At 40.9% G+C, this 9282-nt stretch overlaps 1 pseudogene; it reads left to right on the top strand.

The window, feature by feature from the left end:
• Positions 1-239: 239 nt before the first annotated feature.
• On the top strand, positions 240-5251 carry LOC127931102 (chymotrypsin-like elastase family member 3B; annotated as a pseudogene).
• Positions 5252-9282: the final 4031 nt, after the last annotated feature.

Genomic DNA, 9282 nt, shown 5'->3' with positions numbered 1-9282 from the left:
ACACTAAGTCCCCCTCTCAATCACTCCCCCTCTGTCTCTTCACGTCTCTCTCTCTACTTTTCTCTCCTGTTCTCTGTCCCTCACACACACTCTGTCTCTCTTTTACAAGGGCTTTCAACTGCTCCCTCTCTCTCTTTTTCCATCAATGTTGGGAACAGTTTGTACTGTTCAGGCTACTGGTATGGATACGGTTGAGTACTGTAGAATACTCAAAAGCTACAGTATATGCCGGTCACAGTATGCAGGTTACCAACGTCTTTGGTAAATGATGGAAACTTCTTTATACGAGTTTGTCCCCCCACCCCCGTCCCACACACACACATCCCTTTTCCTTGTCAACATTTCCAGAGGGACATAATACCTCCAGTAAAGTACAGTACAGGTTAGTGCAAGGTGAGCATTAAGGGAACGGGAGGTCATTCCCAGCTAATATTGGACAGACAGGCAGGCAGGCAGGCAGGCAGGCAGGCAGGCAGGCAGGCAGGCAGGCAGGCAGGCAGGCAGGCAGGCAGGCAGGCAGGCAGGCAGGCAGGCAGACAGACAGGCAGACAGACAGACAGACAGACAGACAGACAGACAGACAGACAGACAGACAGACAGGCAGGCAGGCAGGCAGGCAGGCAGGCAGGCAGGCAGGACTATTAGAGCTGCCTCAGAGCACTACCGACAGCACAATGCTAATACAAACGTATCATCATGACTTCTGGCATGGCAATTTAAGACTGTTTGTGTCACCGGAGGACAAAAGAGCTCACACAATCACAAAAATACTTGTGTGCAAATGTATCATGATACTAAGTGTGCCCAGTATGTTTTCCAGCATATGGGTGTGGTACTCCCACCTTCGAACCCAACACCAACAGGATTGTGAATGGAGAGGATGCCCGCGCCAGATACTGGCCATGGCAGGTGATTACTTCCCTATATATGTCCATTGAACCATAAATTGATCATGTTGGTCATGAACTGTTTTTATTGTCTGTGCATCTGTATCCTCAGATTTCGATACAGATGAAGCATGGCAGCCGTTGGCATCACACCTGTGGGGGCACTGTGATTGGCTCTTACTGGGTCCTGACTTCTGGACACTGCATATGGTGAGAACCACTGCCAGGATGGAGTCCAGAGTGTGAGGTATTACTAGAGAATGTGAGTAGGAAGAGGTCATTGAGGTCATGAATGTGAAGCAGAATATTGGGAAAGTATAGTGTACTGTAAGTCTGAGTATGCAGATACAGCATCATTCAAGGTAACTTGATGTTTCCCTGTGATGTTTGATATATCCTCCCCATGCATGCCTGGAGATGTGTACCATGTGGTGATGGGAGAACATGACCAGAGTGTACAGGAGGGAACTGAACAGATCAGAGACACATCCTGGTTCACGCTGACTGGGACATTCACATGATCGCCGCTGGTGAGTATCCATCTGATAGACCTAAAAAATGACAAAGACAAACCGTGTATAAAATATGTTGAATTTGTACCTGTGAAACAACGTCAGATCTTCAACATTACATATCCACTATCAGAAAAAAAACAAGGCTGGGCAGCACTTCCTTCTGGAGAGTTGATTTATCTACAGCTATTCATTTGGTCTCCCATCCAGGGTTTTAACCCAGCCCAGCTTTAATATGTCACTGACTACTACCAATGTGCTATCTTGAGAATGATTATTAAGAGATCTCTTAAAGGGAAAGTTCACACAATTTTTCTACTTCATAATCATCATTTCCATCACCACTCGAACATGTGTGAAAATGGCACGTTTCTATGATTAATAGTAAAAACTATAGAGAAAGATAAGTGTTTCCACTGATATCATCAACCAATTAGTAGACAATTAGTAGGCGATGCCAACTCACAATTTGTCAAAATCACACGATGCACACCGATGATGTCATTGGAAACACTTACCTTCCTCTATCTTTTTTTCTACAAAACATGGAAACACACCATTTTCACATAAGTTGATGTTGGGGTGTTGCTGGAGATGATGAATATGAAGTTCAAAAATGTGGAAGTTTCCCCTTTAATAACTAAATCCATGCACTGTTGCTATTGAAGTCATTGCATTTTTGTTTGAGATGTGAATTTAACATATAAATGATTAATATGTAGAAACTGAATATTGAACAAACAAACCAAATATCAACGTTTGTATCTTCTGCTTGGATAGTTCCATCTATACCACTGACTTAGTGTTTGTCTACAAAGCTCTCTCAAACAAAAAGTTAAAGAATAGGACTAAATGAAATCAAACTTAAAATGCACTTTAAATAAAGATTTAGTTATATTCTTTAACTTTGATTCTTGATTGAGATGGACACATGAATCCAACATATCAATTATTCATTTGTAGAAAAACTGAAATTAAAGCCAGACTAAGTCAGTGGCACAAAATCTCCTTAAATTGTTGATATTTGGTTGCGTTGAAAACCAAATACAATTCAATATCACTTGAATAGCCTATTAACTTGTTGACAAGCTAACAAATGATATGTCGTATTCACATCTCCAACTAAACCATAAAAGTTCAAGGATAGGATTAAGCCAGTGACTCAGATTAAACCATACAAGCATTAGATATCCTTTCAATGTTGATATTCAGTTGCGTTGTCAACCAAACACAATTCAATAATATTTTTGTAATAAAGTAAATATCCTAAACTAATGTAACAGTATTTATTCAATCCTAAAATGAGTAACACATCCATGGCAACATTTTGAGGTCAGCCTACGGTAACTATAAATATCTTCTTATGTAATCATAGAAAGCTTGCCTGTTCTAGATAGCATGCAAAGGTCGCAGGTCTGTGTAGATCTTCATAATTGCTATAATGATTAGTGCAGAATCTTGAACAGCAATCATTACACTATGTATTTTAAATGTAATATCAACTGCAATCCAGGTCATTTGGTTGTGTTATTAGATAAAGCACAGTGATGACACATTAAGTTGTTGTAGAAATACAACATATCTGACATTGTATTCCTATTTTAACTTTGATGTGCTTTTAAATGGTTGAAAGTGATAACACATTTAGATGACAACTAAACCAAAAATCTGACATTGTTTTTCCATTGGAATTTGGCTGTGCTTTTTGAAGGCATAATGATACCACATTGGGAAATCAACAAACTTCTGGCTGTCTTTTTGAGTGGGTGAATAAACTTTGAAATATCATTGATCAAAGTCTCAACCAAATATTACCTAGTGTGACAACGCTTGCAATGCAAGGATTGTGGGTTAGATTCCCGCTGGGGCCATCCATATGAAAAATATGTATGTACTACTGTAATGAACAGATGAACCCGTCTGCTCAATGGCATATATTATATGTGTGGCTATGAGAAGACTGTGGGCTTGTGGCATTTGAAGTTTCATTTCAGGCTCACTATTTGCCCCTGTTGATGTTTAGCCACGCAACAGTTTTAAAGGGACAGTGCGAGATTTTAGCAATAAAGCCCTTTTTTTCTCTCTACCCAGAGTCATATTCATTAAGGATTGTATATCTCTGCTTGCAGTTTGAAGCATGCTAGCTGTACCTGCAGACTTCCAGTCATTGCGCTGACGCTGGCTGGCAATGGCTCATAAAACTACCTTCAACTTCCTTCAAACTGTACGCAGAGACATACAAATTGTATCCATTAATTAATTTGACTCTGGTTCAGGGCTTGATTGCCGAAATCTCACACTATCCCTTTTAAACTGTAATCCTTATTTGCTACATTTATTTGACTTATAAATGAATGATATATAGCCATTTATTCTTGAAGAATATAACTAATAAATGCCGCATGAGTTTAGTTTAACTGTCTTACCCCATGAGAACCCAAAATGTTGTTCTCCAATGTTTGTAGACAATATAAATGTAAACTAACACAGTATATCCTCAAAACATGGTTAAAACTACATAGATCTGTCTATGAATTTGAAAATGGTTACATTTCTCCAGGCCCATCCCTCAGCTTTATACCAAATGTGGAAAACAGAGGCGTGGTGTCCACTTTGTTGTTCTTCAACTAAGGATTCTAGCTTTAAGATGTATGGAATGTAGACATATACAATATAAACCTGTTATGTAGAATATGATATGTAGACATACTGTATAGTATCTAATCATGTTACGTAGTGTTTATGTCCTAGTGTATAGTGTGTAACTGTACCCTCCGTGTTCTGCTCCAACCCAAGCTCCCATGCCTGATCAGCTGCAGCAGGCCCTGCTGCTCTTAGTGGGGAATAATGTGTGTAGCCAGAGTGACTGGCGGGACATGGTGGTGAAGGACACCATGATCTGTGCTAGAGGGGGTGAATTGTCAGGATGAGTGAGTGAGACAACAAAATATCTTGAGATCATATTCTTAAGATAATACAGTATCACATTCACCATAACCTGTGTCATAACTAATGTTTGTAAAACAAGTTCTCTCTCTCTCCTTCTGTCTGTCTCTCTCTCTCCCCCCTCCCTCATTTTCTCCCTGTCTTTCAGGGGGACTCTGGAGGTCCTCTGAACTGTAAGCGTACTCATGGTAAGTGGTATGTCCAGGGTGTGACCAGCTTCGTGTCCTCTTCTATCTGTAACGAGGTGAAGATATCAACTGTCTTCACCCTCATCTCAGGAGAAATAGCAAACTTTAGTGTCTACATCTGTGGTGAGGAGCATTGTGGAAGGGGAAACGGTCATGTGAACCTGGTGGTCACATGATGGGGATATTGTTGCATTAGGCTATCAAATGCCAATTAGACCTAGTATAAATTGTTTAGTGTAGCGTATCAGGAAACCTTATGATATAAATCATTCATCAGTAGGTTTATTGGAGATCAGCACATATTCACATTCCATGAACATTTACAGTCACACACTTTTAATGTGAATGTATAAAGAAACCATACCTGTCAGCATTACCTTTGTCTGGGTGAGTTCTGTCCGCATTACCTTTGTCTGGGTGTGTTCTGTCAGCATTACCTTTGTCTGGGTGTGTTCTGTCAGCATTACCTTTGTCTGAGTGAGTTCTGTCCGCATTACCTTTGTCTGGGTGAGTTCTGTCAGCATTTTTCTGGAGAAAAAGAGCTCCGGGGTCACGGTTTCATTCCTCATCTCCTGTGTGATTTAAGATGAATGAGCAGCCGTCCATACGGAGCACCTTGGAGGGAGCGTTGCTGATCAATCACCGCCGAGGCCTGAGAAGTGTCAGCGTTGGCGAGCCTGCCTTGGAACGGGCGGGAAGAGAGCAGAGTCAGGAGTAGGGGAGGGGGGCAGTGGATAAATTGGTGGTGATGGCTAACCTTGACATTAAATTGCTACCACTTTCCACTGGTTGGATCAAACAAGGTAAGATATGGAAAATATAGACCCCCCCCAGGCCCCTCCCCTCCTGTTCATTTTTTTTCTCTGCCATTATATTAGATGTTTCTAAAGCGTTGCTGTGCAGGCCTATATTAAAAGTGTGAAACGATTACCGTCAAAATACCTTCTGTTTTCCAGTCAGCAGTTTTCTACTCAGGCAGAACTCTGTGATCAGGACTGTGCGTTCACCGCAGTGTGGTGATGTCACTTTAAATAAACCTTTTTCCCCTGTGTAAGCTGCAGTGCTCCCAGCACTATTATGCTACATAGCCTGATCCTATAGCGCCATGCAGGATTATATTTGGGATGACAATGGCCCTATTAAAGTAAGCTATAGGCCTAGTACCTATTCTTTTTTCTGTGGTAACCTGATTACCCTCTAGTTTTCCTTCCCTGAAGATACACATTATAAGTATCAGTACAGTACGCACTAAAGTAGGCTATGCCCACATCCACTTGGAAAACATTGTAAAATTTAATAGAACATTGAGACATACCCTGAGGTATCATGTGACAGCTGGTTGGGATAAAGTTCTACACACAACGAGACTGATCTGATCTGCTGGAGTTTCTCATGGCCCTCGCCTCGGCCATGCTTACGTAATGTGTGTGTATGCAGATGTCTGGATGAGTTAGGTCTCCAGGGGGCCACATACTGTACCTTGTGGGGATGCAGCCTGCTGCTGCTGGGACAGAAGAAGCTAGGCTACACAATGCAGTGGCTGTGGGGGTGTGGAGGGTGTTCCATATGTGTTCCCCAGTTAACACTCAACACAGCTGAAACTTCTGTTCTCAGAACACTATGAATTAACTGGAAAAACAAGCAGAAATGTTATTCCTCACATAAGGCTCTTGTTTTGGTAGAAAGTCAGGGCTTATCTATCAGATCTACCACAGCTAGGTGACATGAGTATACAGTATGTTCAAGTGTTTCAGTATAATTTGTGTTATTACCAGTCATTCATTACCCTCTGCTGGTGATCAGGGGAATCTCAGGAGCTGGGCCACCTTGAGGAGAGACTCCTTAAAGGAGAGGCTACAGGGTCATGAGGGTGGCAGAGTAACACCACTCAGTGGAGAGCAAATGAGCTCCCTAAATCAAGTCTACTGTCTAAGACTATTTTGATAGAAAAGTCCAAAGGACTGTCATCTATAGGAGACCGGCAGGCACAGGGATAGATAGGGGTGTTAATAGTTAACCTAGTAAAGTGGAGTGGCAGGTAGCCTAGTGGTTAGAGCATTGGGTCAGTAACTGAAAGGTCGCTAGATCAAATTCCTAAGCTGACAAGGTAAACATCTGTCATTCTGCCACTGAACAAGGCACTGTTCCTAGGCCATCATTGTAAGTAATATTTTTTTCTTAACTGACTTAGTTTAATAAAATAAAGGACACACCTCGTGGAGAGTTCCAACTCTTTATATTTTTTATTTATTTAACCTTTATTTAACTAGGCAAGCCAGTTAAGAACAAATTCTTATTTTACAATGACGGCCTACCCCGGCCATTATAGACCGCTCTGCCAGTCCACAGTTTGAGATGGTCACAGCACATCTGATTTAGAACATACCAGAACATGAAAGCTCAACTTGACATTCAGTATCTGAATAAGGTTTTATATTACAGTACTCAGGGCTTTCAGAAAACCTAATCCCGAACCTGAAAAGGTAAATGAGAAGCAAGGAACTCAAGTCCATAGTGACTGTGTGTGCTGATGCTGCTGAGTAGTTTTCCATCATCACAATACAGTGTGGTAGGCCCATGTGGTGACCTTGACTGCAGATACAGCCTCTCTCTCTAAAGCCTCCCAGGATTAACTAGATGAGACGAGTTCAAGCAGTTGAGAGTGTTTATGGCTTTATAGACTCCTTACAGAGTACTATAGTGCTGGGTGGACCCAAGCAGTAAGGAGACAAGAGAATAAACTCTGACCCTGCGTGGACTACAGAGCCAGCGCGGCAGATAGCTACGCAGCATCAACTCAAAGGCGCTCTGGGCAATCATTAACCACTATGCTATAATTGTGCATCACGGAATAAATCAAATAAGACGATATCAGATGCAATGCAATTTGAATATATAATTCGATAAGACCTCTTAAAAAATAGTTCATTCCATGCCAAAGATTTCGACCATGGTCATGTTTCAGCATGTTACATTGTATATGATCGTGCTGTAAACTCAGTTTTAATCCATCCAAATATATATTTGATTAGAGTGTGGGTGGAGGACCAATCCAAGCAGGGTAAAGGTTGTGCCACAGAATGTGGGATTCCTTAAGTCATATGGAAAAAACGAATTGTATCAGTATCCATGGTTAATAAATGACTGGATGAATTGTGAAACAAAGTCACATATAAAATGTTCTGTAGTACTTGAGGTTATTTTAATCATGAACCCTGTGTAAAGTAACGTGTATTATAGGGTAGCAGACACTCAACCTTCCCTCCCTTCACCTTTCACACACTTATCGCCATTGTGGGTGTATTTGAAATGTAAAATCATGTGTGCACTCGGGTCAAGAACATCTATCCTGGGACAGTATACAGACATTTGTATACATTGTCTGGAGGAATGAAAATGAAAGGGGACAGAAATATTCCAGACATTTGCATACATTAGAGTTTAAACACTAGCTTAAGCCAGGAGAGGCGTGGCTCTATGAAATGTAATTGCACAAAGCTTATTATTTGGCAGGGAATACTATTTGTAGATCAATGTTTCTACACCTCACTTTGCTCAAGGTGATCCTCTCCAACAGACACAATCCCTGATCATCGGAGGTTATAAAAATAGGCTCATAGGACAGTTAAAGGGGAGAAACTATGAATCCAGCCAGAATCAGATATCACTTGAAAAAAGAGTGTGTCAATACCCCGCTGGGACGTTATTTGCAGATGACAACAATATATTCTGTAAAATATATAATTTAGCATTAGATTATACATGGAAAAACAGACTACACAGCAAATGAGGCTGGTGAAGAGAGCTATAGGAGGATGGGCTCATTGAAATGGCTGGAATGGAATCAATGGAACGGTATCAAACATATGGTATCAATTACAATTAGAATTAGATTGTCCTCCTACAGCTCGTCCCACCAGCCTCCTCTGATAGAGAGGACACATTATGCTGTCTAGGAAGAATGCTTCTACCCAAGACAGTTTAGATAGCTGACAGGTCATGCCATGGAGGATATAGCGAAATAGTCTCATCTTTACATAACAAGACAACAATAATAAACAAAATATTTCACAACATATTCTTTGTCTGTTCTTAAAATATAGGTATGATTGGCAGAAAATGTAGAGGGGGAAATGTAGACTATTTTCAGACAGTGGTGATTTTAGCATGTAAATCTTGGTGGGGCAAACAAAAAAAATGTAGGATGCCTGCAAAGCAACAACACAACACTAAACAATACATTCATTGCACCATAACGGTGACAAACGGTGCCCACAAACTGTTTGGGCCTACATAAAGCTGTCCCAACAGCAGGGTGCCAACAGCAGTCCCAACACCTTACCACTGCTACAGTTTATTCAGCCTCATTTACTGCCTTAAAAAAACACTGCTGATATGGCTGACTTGCTTAAACAAATGTGGTTTCTACTGGTACAAACTATGGTATAAGGGGACGACAAGCGGATAAGAGGCAATCCGTAATTTAGATTAGGACATTAATGAGCGAGAGACGACGGACGTAGTCAATATAACTATTTGTTCAGCACTTTTGAAATGTATAGCGACGTAACTCAGAAAATTGGCCGTTCTTACATATAAGCAGACAATGAAAGTTCTTACAATATTCGATGATTATATTTCTCTAAAACAGATTCTAGGCAAACAAGCCTACACCGGCCACGAACGATGTGATTACAATACAACAGCTAATGAATAAGTTCAATATTTAGTTTGATAATGGCCTTAAGT

Source organism: Oncorhynchus keta, chromosome 1, assembly GCF_023373465.1.
Source record: "Oncorhynchus keta strain PuntledgeMale-10-30-2019 chromosome 1, Oket_V2, whole genome shotgun sequence".
Taxonomy (NCBI): domain Eukaryota; kingdom Metazoa; phylum Chordata; class Actinopteri; order Salmoniformes; family Salmonidae; genus Oncorhynchus; species Oncorhynchus keta.
Note: the sequence above shows the minus strand (reverse complement) of the source record. Positions and strands in the feature narration are given on the sequence as shown.